The sequence below is a fragment of the Pseudonaja textilis genome, chromosome 3 (genome assembly GCF_049901715.1).
Source record: "Pseudonaja textilis isolate UNSWEBS1 chromosome 3, rPseTex1.2, whole genome shotgun sequence".
NCBI lineage: Eukaryota > Metazoa > Chordata > Lepidosauria > Squamata > Elapidae > Pseudonaja > Pseudonaja textilis.
In genome coordinates, this window is record NC_141992.1 from 21,350,267 (window position 1) to 21,361,858 (window position 11,592).

The window sequence follows — 11,592 nt, forward strand, 5'->3', positions numbered from 1 at the left end:
AGAACCGGCTAAATACCACCACTAAACATAATTATTTTTTTTTCTCCTCATTGCTAGCCCTCCTTGCACTGATCCCAGTCCTTGACACCTGTTGTGGTTTTAAAACTTGGTTCTGGTTATGACAGAAAGGGGGGATAATAGGAGTGGCACAGGAAAGAATCAAGAAATGGAAGACAAATCCTGAAGTCAATCTTTTCTTCAGTTTTGTTGCAATTCCATAACTGACGGATCTTTTCCTTCTTGCTGGTGATGTGCAAAAGACGAATGTCAGCAGAGTTAGAAAATCTGACCATTTTGTTCAAGTGTTGTGCATTGCGCATGCATAATCAGGACAGCACAATATGGCAACAATTCAGAATAAAGTCATGCTTGTATGCTTTTCTATTGACTCAAGGATGTGTGGGGAAATGGGGAAAAGATCCTTTACGGCAGAGATCTCCAAACTTGGCAACTTTAAGACTTGTGGGAGTTGAAGTCCACAAATCTTAGTTTGGGTACTCCTGCTCTACGGTGCCAGTACGGGGAGGACATAGCATGTTACCACTGCTTTAATGAAAGATGATGTAAGTCTGACTTACTCATAGTTACAAGTAATGTAAAGGAAACACAGGGATGCAAAAAAATATGTCACTAGGGCATGTTTGTGCCATGTTTAGCTTCAAGTGGGAGCATGACTGCAGACAGAAGTATTGTCCACTTGAAGGAAAAGAACATTTAGATTTAGAAGATAAAATAAGGGGCAAAGATTAATTCCTGTCTTCCCCTTAGGGTTGTGATCCAAATCAGAATGAATTACGGCTTTTCTAAATCACATATATGAAGAAAAACGGGTCTCTATCTCATATTAGTTTAAATTCCAGATACAGTCATAATGCCATCAAAGAGAGCAAACAGTTCTGTTTTCATGAATGGCATTGTACGTAGCATATTTAGATTCTGCATTTCACAACATCTCTGGTAGTATGCCCTAAATTTCTGATTCTTTGATAAAGCCTATGCATGTTCACTGAGATTTTAGTTTTGTTTTATTTAGTATAGCTTACTCGGTTTCCATTGATAAAAGCAGAATATAAACGCAGCCTGACAACGCAGAAAACTATAGGACACACATCATGAAAAATCAATTTTTATTTTTTTATTATTTTAATTAAAGACTTTTACAGAAGTAAAAGACAAAGAATGAAATGATATAAAGGAAGATAAAGTATAAAAAGTAGTACAAATAGAAAAAGTATATAAAGGAGTCACTTCTGATCTTTTTTAATAGTAATTACAAATTAATTTATAATCTCTCCCTCTCTTTAAAGTTACATCGTAATTCCGTTCTTCCCATATTCAAGCCTTTTTAATCAACAAGTTCCTTTCCCCTTTACCCCATTTTTAGCAAAAAAAAAAAAGGCAATAAAAGATTTTCAATCTTCAATAAAAAATACTTGTCTGAATAGTGGTGAAGGTGCTGGCCTAGAAATCAGAAGACCGCGAGTTCTAGTTCTTGTCCTGCCTTTGGCCTGAAAGCCAGTTGTATGACTTTACTTTCTCTCAGCCCAACCCAGCTCACAAGGTTGTGGGGAAAATATGAAGAAAAAGGAGTATTATATATGTTTGCTGCTTTGAGTTACTTGTAAAGTAATAAAGACTGATAAAAATCTAATAAGTCACATTCTGCAGTCAGACTTTTGATAACTATAGTTCATGTAGGAATGAACCTGTTTTCCATGTATTTCATTATGTTAACTATGAATATAGGAGTTAACATAAGTTATTTTTGGTTCCTTATGGATACCACCTTACAAATGCAGAGGGAAAAATTCAAGAATATATTCCATAGCTCTTTTGCAGTACCAGAGCTTGTGGCTTATTTGTACAGTAAGTATTTCTTGTTCATATTCTTTGAGCAACATTACTTATTTTCTTCTAACAAATTCTGGACAATTACTATCCTGGATGGAAACTAATTTGAGTGCTTTAAGAAAGATGAACTTTGGAGCTTGATGGAACTCTTCTATGAGAGAACTGTTGACCTAATGTGTTATTATCATATGGGCTAGTAAGGTGAGGTCTATATCTGAGCACCTGTCGGTCATGAATTCCAGGAGACGGGAAGAGTGCAAGGGTTAGAATTGCCTAATCACAAGCTAGGTAGATGCAAGCAGCATCTTGTATAAGCAGCTCTTATGGACATATTTCAAGGCTTACTGATAACACAGTAAGTTGCTTTGTTAATGGTATGTTTGCTTTGCCAACCTAGTCATTAGTTGCTAGGGTCTAAAATGAACTTAGACAAAGGTCTATCAATAACAGTTACTCAAATAAATAATAGGAGGCCTCCATGTGAATATGCAGTATACTTCTAGTTTCAATTGTTGGGAGAAGATCGCTTAAGAGGGCCCAGCTGCCTTCCCACTCTATTTGTGAACTTCCTGTTATTTATTGGTTCTTCAGAACACAAATGGATCTTTGGTCCAATCCAACATAACTTCTCTGAGATGGCATCCCTTGTGCAAGCTCTTGATGAGTTCTAATTTATTGATCTCGGCCACATTTGATCTTCAGGATTGCTGTCTGGTGCATTTTAGAATCCCAAAGATCATAAACATTTCTGAGGCAGCTGTAAAGGAAATAGTTTTGGTTCTTTGCTTAGAGAGTAATTGTCTCCCCAGTGGAGAAGCTGCACATTACTGCATTTAATATGCTCATCTGCCTCAAATCTTTCCTGTTCTTTCTGTAGCCAATGAACCCGGCTAACCAGCCTGAAACTGCCTCAGATGTGCAGGTGGACGAAATCCAAGATACGACAGATCATTTTGCATGCATAGAGGGAAGCCATGGCCAACAGTGAGAAGTTATAGGCTGAGCTGCTGTACCTAATGACTTCTTGACTTTTACGATAATGATCATGTGGCCACAGAGGGGCATTTAATAGAGTTAGGCAAATGGCTCCCTGACAACATGTATGGACATGATTTAATTCCTAGTGAAAATAAACTTCTCTCCTGTAGCCACCATGAAGTAGACAGGCTAGTCTTTCTTGCAATATCTGAAGCTTGCTTTGTCATGATAAATTGAAAATGGATGCAGTGCTCAGAGGAACACATTCTTGCACATTGGAAAGGACTTTGTTTGGCAAGGAACCCATCTGGATTCAATGCCCAGAGAAGGAGCTTTTTGTTAAACCCTAACACTCCCAATACCATTTCCTTGAGAGTTAGAAAGCATTTTCCACATGGAAGAAAGAACAAGAACTTTCTTGCGATACACTGAAGTAACACTCTGGAAATTTTCAGCTAGTCTGAAGAGCACAGCACAGTACAGTTACTCCTTGACTTACAAACAGTTCATTTTGTGACCATTTGAAGTTACAGCGGCATTGGGAAAAAAAGTGACTTATGACCATTTTTCACACCTAGGGCCATTGCATAGGTCCCCATGGTCCAGTGATCCAAATTTGGATGCTTGGCAACTGACTCATATTTATGACAGGTTGCAATGTCCCAGGGTCATATGATCACCTTTTACGACCTTCTGAAAAGCAAAGTCAATGGAGAAGCCAGACTCACTTAACAACTGTGTTATTAACTTAACAACTGCTGTGATTCACTTAACAAATGTGGCAAGAAACGTTATAAAACGGAGCAAAACTCACTTAACAAATGTCTTGCTTAGAAACACAAATTTTAGGCTCAATTGAGGCATAAACTGAGGACTACCTGTACAAGTTTTGAATTCAAAGGCTGAGTTTACACATTGCACTTAAATTGTTGAGTTAGGGATTAGATTATTGGGTGAACCTGCCACTGTTTTTTATAAGCGATGAATTGTGACTATATACAGTTTAGTCAACAAACTTTGAGCAAATCATGGCTGGGTGCAACATGTGAAATTAGTCATTGTGGTTTCTAAACTGTGATTTATGACCTAGCATGATGTGACGTCAGCTAGTTGTGGATTAAAGTGAGGTTTACAAACCACAATTAAGGGAACTGTGTTTTGAGCAATGTGTGAAGCCATCTGTTGATACTTGAAACTGAATGTATAGAGTACAGGTAATCCTCTACTTACAACCATTTGTTTAGCAACTGTTCAAAGTTAGAATGACACTGAAAAGAGTGACTTATAACTGGTCCTCGCTGCCAACTCTGTTATTCTATTCTATTCTATTCTATTCTATTCTATTCTATTCTATTCTATTCTAATCAAACAGCGAATGTGTAGAGGTAATAGCAAGAGCGATGAAGGAAGGACACATTTTACTGAAAATAAACAGACCTGCATCTGGTCACAGTTGGAGCAGGGAGAGGCAGGGAGGGACTGCAGGGAGATGTAAATTCATTAAAGAGATAAATAGCATACAGCCAAAGAAATAACCTAAGAAAAGAGATTGTGATTTGGCATTCATGATGTTGCTGTTTAATCGCTGTGTCCAGCTCTCCACCACCCCATGGACCATAGCACACAAGACCCCTTGTCCTCCACTGTCTTTCAGAATTTGCCCAAATTCATGTTCATTACATCAGTGACACTATCTAACCATCTCCTCCTCTGTCATCTCCTTCGTTTGCCTTCAATCTTTCCCAGCATCAAGGTCTTCTCCAATGAGTCCTCTCTTCTCATTTGTTGGCCAAAGTATTTGAGCTTCAGCTTCAGTGTCTGTCCTTCTGAAGGACAATCAGGGTTTATTTCCTTTAGGATTGATGGATCTGATCTTCTTGCAGTCCAAGAGACTCCCAAGAGTCTTCTCCAACACCAGAAGCTGAAGGCATCAGTTCTTCGGTGCTCAATCTTCCTTATGGTCTAATTTTCACAACCATATATTATTACTGGGAAAACTATAGTTTTAATTACACAGAACTTTATTGGCAAAGTGACATCTCTTTTTAATATGCTGTCTACGTTTGCCCTAGTTTGGCATTCATAGAGGGTAACAAAAAGCGATAGAGCAGAGAAAAACCATAAATATGGAACTTATATCACCAGTTTTAAAAATTCACTGTGTTTCCTATCTTTATTTTCTTGCTTAGATGTCAACTTTCCTCCAAGATACTCAAGATGCCTTACGAGAGTGAAATTATCTTTATTTTCTAAGTTGAGTAGACTGAGAGAGTGTAAGGCTCCCTTTCTTCAGGTTTTTCTTAAAAGCTGCAATTCTTGGCTGCACTGTGTGAGTGAAGTAGTGGAAGGAGTGATACTGATGGCTGAGAGAGAAATTCTGTGTTCACCTCATACTTTCACACTGTAAAACATCTACAACCCCTAAATCAAATACTTATTTCCATGTTGAAAGGAAATGCTTCAAAATCAGGCTGCTTTCCAAGATACATAATTTCATGGCTGGATCAAGCCAATGTTTTATGCAGTCTAGCCCTCTCTGTCTCCCGCAGTGACCTGCCAAGGGTTCTGGGAAGCTGACAAATAGGACAGGAAAATGGTGATTGCCATGAATGGCACAGAGGAATTGGATGCCCAGGATGCATTGGAACAAGTGTGATGTGCTGAATGAACAAGTTGTTGCTATTTTCCATAATTGTTTTGCTTTGTTTTGTTTTCACAAGATGAAAAGCTAGCCTGCCATTCTAAATGTCGGGGTGGAAAATATGCTGGCAATAAAGCCTGAGGTGATGGATTTCATGTAGACCATTCATTCATACAGTGACTAAATTTAAACACTACTATTTATCCAAGAGCTCAAGACATTCTTCACATCAGTCTCTCCTCTAGTTTTATCCTTACAAAAGCCACCTTGTTAAGGTGGGCTGAGAAAGAGTGAGCATTTTAAAATTCCTCAGTCAACCTTCATGGTTGAGTGTTAGAACCTGAACTTCTCCATCATAGTTCAACCACTGCATAAACATAGATCTGAAGAACCATATGGACCCAACCAGTGGTGGTATTCAGCAGGTTCTGACCAGTTCTGGAGAACCGGTAGCGGAAATTTTGAGTAGTTTGGAGAACTGGCCAATACCATCTCTGACTGGAGATTTTACAGTATTCTTCCCCTGCCACGCCCACCAAGCCACACCCACAGAACCGGTAGTAAAAAAAAATTGAATCACACCACTGGACCCAACCACACGGTCCTCTTCATGCATAGCATAGAGTGGTTTATCACTGCTTTATTCTGAAATGTTTTGCAGTTTCCCAGTCTATTCTGGTCCTTTGGAGTTCCCTGGTGATCACCTGTCAGGGAGTGACCCCCATTGAGCTTTTAAGTCTAGAAAAGGCAAGTTTAGATGGTGCCACTTCCTCATGAAGTAACCCAAAGCTCTCACAAACAACCTATACAGTTTTCCAGGAAAATCTCCCTATCCAAACTTGCTGTGAGGAGAAAAGGGACCTTGAAAGTCTTCTAGTCCAACATTACAGTCAATGCACCATACACTGAAGGTTTCCTACGCCATCCATCTGGTAAACTTGCAAGATTCATTTTTCTCATCATGTACATGTAGACATCTGAACTAGATTGTGTTGTTTCTCCAGGTCATATTAGAGGCATACTTTTCTATTTATTTATTTTGTCATGTTTATGTAGTGCATATTGGAGGTGGTGACCCTCTGAGAGCTGTATGCAATGAAATTTCATTTTAATGTATGCCAATTAGTGCACATTCAACATGACAATAAAGTTTTGTCCTAAGTCTAAGGCTTACCGATCGAAATGGGAAGTACTTCAAACTTACAGGAATATGATCTGCAGAACTAATATTTGGCTCTCCACAACTGCCCAGATAGAAGGAAACTTACAGAAGGAATTAAAAACATGTGGGACAACAATGGGATGGAACCAGAGGTGGTATTCAGCAGGTTCTGACCAGTTCTGCAGAACTGATAGCGGAAATTTTGAGTGGTTTGGAGAACTGGCAAATACCACCTCTGACTGGCCTCGCCCCCATCTATTCTCTGCCTCCCGAGTCCCAGCTGATTGGCTGGGTCTTCTTTTGTGGCCCTGCACAGGAGAACGGAGCTGGAAAGCAGGTTAGTGGGATGGGGAGGGAATGGGGATTTTACAATATCCTTCCCCCTAGAGTGGGGAGGGAATGGAGATTTTGCAGTATCCTTCCCCTGCCACTCCCACCAAGTCACACCCACCAAGCCATGCCATGCCCAGCAAGCCACACCCACAGAACCGGTAGTAAAAAAAATTGAATCCCACCACTGGATGGAACATGGATGAGGAAGTGCTAGTGTACCTACAGCAGCTTTGTTTGCCAGCTCCGATAAGAAAGTGGTAAATATTTGAGTGCATATTGTATGATTGCTTTACTTTCACTCGTCTTTTTTTGTACTCGTCTTTTTTTGTTTTTCTTCCTAGCATTTTCCCACAAATGCTGGATCCATTTTTTAAAATCAATCAAGTATTAATCAATAGGTTGGGACAGGAATTGACCAAATGGCTTCTTGCCCAAGGCTGATGTCATTCAGAGCAGCCTGTCATTTGGGCAACTTGAAAGATATCAAGACTTTGATCCCAGTTGCTCATCACTGCTTGCCCACACCTATCTCACCTCACTGAGAAAGAGCAATTGAAGGTGTTTTTTTAAAATCAATGGATAGGAGGGGAGACAAAGCCAGCCAGGGAAATCTATCCAGGTTGTCCCAAAGAAAAGCTCTAAGGGCAGGATTGATTGATCAAATTATTATGCTGCCAATCACCCCTACAAAGTGACTCTGGATGGTTTACAAGTTATAAAACAAGAAAGAAATAATTAAAATATTAAAGCATTAAAAACTACACAGATTAAAAACTGTTTCAAAAAGGTTACTCCCAAGCCTCATAACCGAGCCATTGGTGCAATGCAATTTATGCCAGCCTATTTTTTTCTGCCAACTCAAGAATTACAGCAATACATACTAAGGGAGCTGTGAGGAAAAACCCACAGATGGAATATTTTCAGACAGAGAGGTGAAATAGCCTATATGACTTATTTAATCAGACAATTTATCAGAAGGATGCATCAAGAATAATTAGAATTACAAGTTCCTTCTAGTTATTTTGCTCTTCCTAATGCATTCCTAAATCAGTCTAGTGAAGAGGGCCGATCACCACTTATAGAACATGCCAGTGACTCATCCTCTACTTTTAACAAAGCATTTGATGTAATCCTTTGATTAGAAATACATTAACCACTACCAGTCTTTGATAACTTACTGAGATATATTTAAGTTACTCAACAAAAAAACCAGCGCTCATTCTCCAAGCGAAAAGCTTTTACAAACAATGTCGTTTTGGTAATACAGGTAGTCCTTGACTTATGACCATAATTAAGCCCAAAATTTATAAGCAAGACATCTGTTCGGTGAGTTTTGCCCCATTTTATGACCTTTCTTTCTACAGTTGCTAAGAGAATCATTGCAGCTGTTAAGATGTGTTAAGTGAATCTGGCTTCCCCATTGACTTTGCTTGTCAGAAGATCACAAAAAAGGATCACATGATCCCAGGATACAGCAACCGTCATAAATGGGAGCCAGTTGCTAACCGTCTGGATTTTGATCACGTGACCCTGGGGATGCTGCAACGGTCACAAGTGTGAAAAATGGCCATAACTTAAGTCACTTTTTTCAATGATGTTGTAATTTTGAATGGTCACTAAATGAACTTGTAAGTCGAGGACAATCTGCAGAACAAAATTAAAATAGCACCAATCACTGTGCTGAAATGGATAGATTAACTTTAAAAATTAAAGACAAAGATGATTCAGAATACTTTCAGACATGGAATAAATTCTATGAATGGATAGAGAAAAAAGGTAGAAATTAGAGAAAGTAAGATTATGAAGGCTAATATTATAGATAAATATAAAGTAAAGAGGTAGATAAATATAGGTAGTGTAATTGATAAAAAATGTAATTAACATTTAAAGAAACCTAGATTAACTCTTTTGATTATACTATTAGTACTGTTGTTATACCATTACTAATGCTATTAGTTTGTATGTTGAGATTTGTTACCAACATATGTTGGTTGTGTTTTATTTGTAAATAATGCTCTGCCAATGCACTGTTATTCAAAAATGTTTATGAATAAAAATGTACAAAAAAATTAGCACCAATCAAAAATAATTAGGTGGGCTATCTCAATCAATCAACTACCTCAATTTACTGATTAATGTTGGCAGCCCAGCAAGCAAACATAACTAATTCATCTCCTTTGTGGCCTACCCAGCAGAGGTGGTTTTCAGCAGGTTCTGACCAGTTCTGGAAAACCAGTAGTGGAAATTTTGAGTAGTTCAGAGAACTGGCAAATACCACCTGTGCCTGGAGTTTTTTGCAGGATCCTTCCCCTGCCATGCCCACCAAGCTACATCCACAGAACCGGTAGTAAAAAAATTTGAATCCCACCACTGCAAGTACCCAACATCAAATGGCCATCAGCCTAGAAATGGGAGTCCTTGTTGATGTCTCTCTGGGTGTGAAAGTGCACAAAGGAAAAGCCACCCATTTTAAGAATTAAGAATGCAACCATGAGACAGAAGAGACCCATGGCTTCAGACAGGGCAAATCCTAGAATAGCATAGGAGAATAGCTGCTGTTTCAGAGAAGGATTCCTGGCATAACCAATGATTAGACTCCCAAAGACTCTTCCAATACCAGCACCGGAACCAGCCACTCCTACTGTGGCTGCACCTGCACCAATAAGTTTGGCAGCGGTGTCAATGTCCCTGTTGAGAGCATTAGTTTGGAACTCCTTTGGTGCTCGTTGATTGCCAACATTCTGAGAACCTGTAAAGAAAGTAGTATTGGCCTCTCCAGTCTTGACTTCCGCCCTAGACAACATCAATGCAGAAATTTGTCTGTATAGGATCCTTGATCCAGTATGCATCAATGCGGGGGAGCCGGCAGCTAGCTTGATGCACACAACCATGGTTACTGCTATAATGCTGCGCTGCTGGGAGACAGCAGGGGCCACGGGAGCTCTGCAGCTCCTAAGGATCCAGGGGCTGGGCCTGGTAGCTTGGGGATGGTAGCGGCAGCAGTGGCGCCGGCGGCTTTTCACATAAGCGAATGTGGCTGCCATATGGCAAAGTTCAGCATCCTAGAGGGTATTCTAAAACAGACAGGAGTGCTGACACCCAAGTTCTCCCTTTTCCACCTTTTGAGAAAAAGGGCCATGGCTTACAAAGGAAAAGGAGCTTGGGCTCCAGTTATCAATCGCGCAAGGATCACTTTGAACCACTTCAAGGAAGTGGAAAGAAATCTCCTTCTTTTTCAACATTTACTTAATGCTCTTTGCCCTGCCTTTCTCTGGACAGACATGAGCTCATGTGGATTTTTGCAGTGACTTATGTTAGTATGTTCCAATTCTCATATTTAAGTCTGCTTTTGCATTTTTCATCAGCGTGTGGCTGTGTGTTATTTTAAAAGCTAACTTTTATTTGAATGTTACTTTTCCAGGAGGTGATAATCCAGCACCAGAACCACAAAGTGCTATCCCAGTATGGATTGAGGCAAAAGGTATAATGAAAAAAAAAGGCCTATTGCACGGCTAGACAGGTAGAGAACCATGCCACCCTCAAACAGCTATTTCAGCTTGAAGAGATTGGAAAAAGAAAGGCATTTAATAGATCACAGGTAGCCCTCAACTTATGACCATCATTGGGGCCAGAACATCTTTCACGAAGTAAGATGGTTGTTAAGGTGATTTTATGTCCAATTTTATAAACATTTTTGCCCCAGTCATAAATCTCCACAATTGTTACAAGTGAATTCTGAGGTCATTAAGCAAATCCAGCTTTCCCAAATTTTGCTTGTTGGAGATTGGCTGAGAAGGTTTCAAATCAGAGGTGGGTATTCAGCAGGTTCTGACCAGTTCTGGAGAACCGGTAGTAGAAATTTTGAGTAGTTTGGAGAACCGGCAAATATCACCTCTGACTGGAGAGTTTACAGTATCCATCCCCTGCAGCACCCACCAAACCATGCCCACAGAACCGGTAGTAAAATTTTTGAATCCCACCAATGTTCCAAATGGCAGTCACATGACCCATGGTGCTACAACTGTCAAAATACAAAAATATACCAGTTTCCAAGTGCCTAACTTTTGATCATGTGACTATGGGAACATTGCAGTGGTCCTAAGTGCATGGTCCTAAGTCCCTTTGTTCAGCACAGTCTTAACTTCAGATGGTCACTAAAGAATGGTCATAATTTGAAGACCTGTATTGTCTTCAGGACAGTGGATAGCCTAGCTGGTTTTTTCCTTTCACTTTTAAGGAAATAGTCACTAAAGGTAAAGTTTCCCTTGCACATACATGCTAGTCGTTTCCAGATCTAGGGGGTGGTGCTTTCAAACTGCTAAGTTGGCAGAAGCTGTAATGGGAGCTCACTCCGTTAAGTGGTGCTAGGGATTTGGACCAAAATAGTAACTACTTATCTTCTAAAATGAGGGTCAGATCTACTATTGAGCAAAGAAGGTGATAGTTTCAGGTGGCTAATGCAATATTTTGTTTTTTTCTTGTCTTCCTGAGCTACCAAGGTATTCCTCATGGGCTAACTTTAAATAAGGATGGTACCCCAACATGAACAAGAGGATATTTTCCCATCAACTGTATTCTATATATTCAGCTTGATTGAATTATTTGAGATGGGTGGCATATAAATTTA

The 11,592-nt window shown here is 39.6% G+C and overlaps 1 pseudogene across 1 annotated transcript; it reads right to left on the minus strand.

Moving 5' to 3' along the window:
• Nucleotides 1-9,367: 9,367 nt before the first annotated feature.
• Nucleotides 9,368-9,978, minus strand: LOC113434541 (ATP synthase F(0) complex subunit C3, mitochondrial pseudogene; annotated as a pseudogene). Its single transcript, XR_015742642.1, has one exon. The product of XR_015742642.1 is annotated as an ATP synthase F(0) complex subunit C3, mitochondrial pseudogene (transcript).
• Between the last annotated feature and the right edge of the window lie 1,614 nt (nt 9,979-11,592).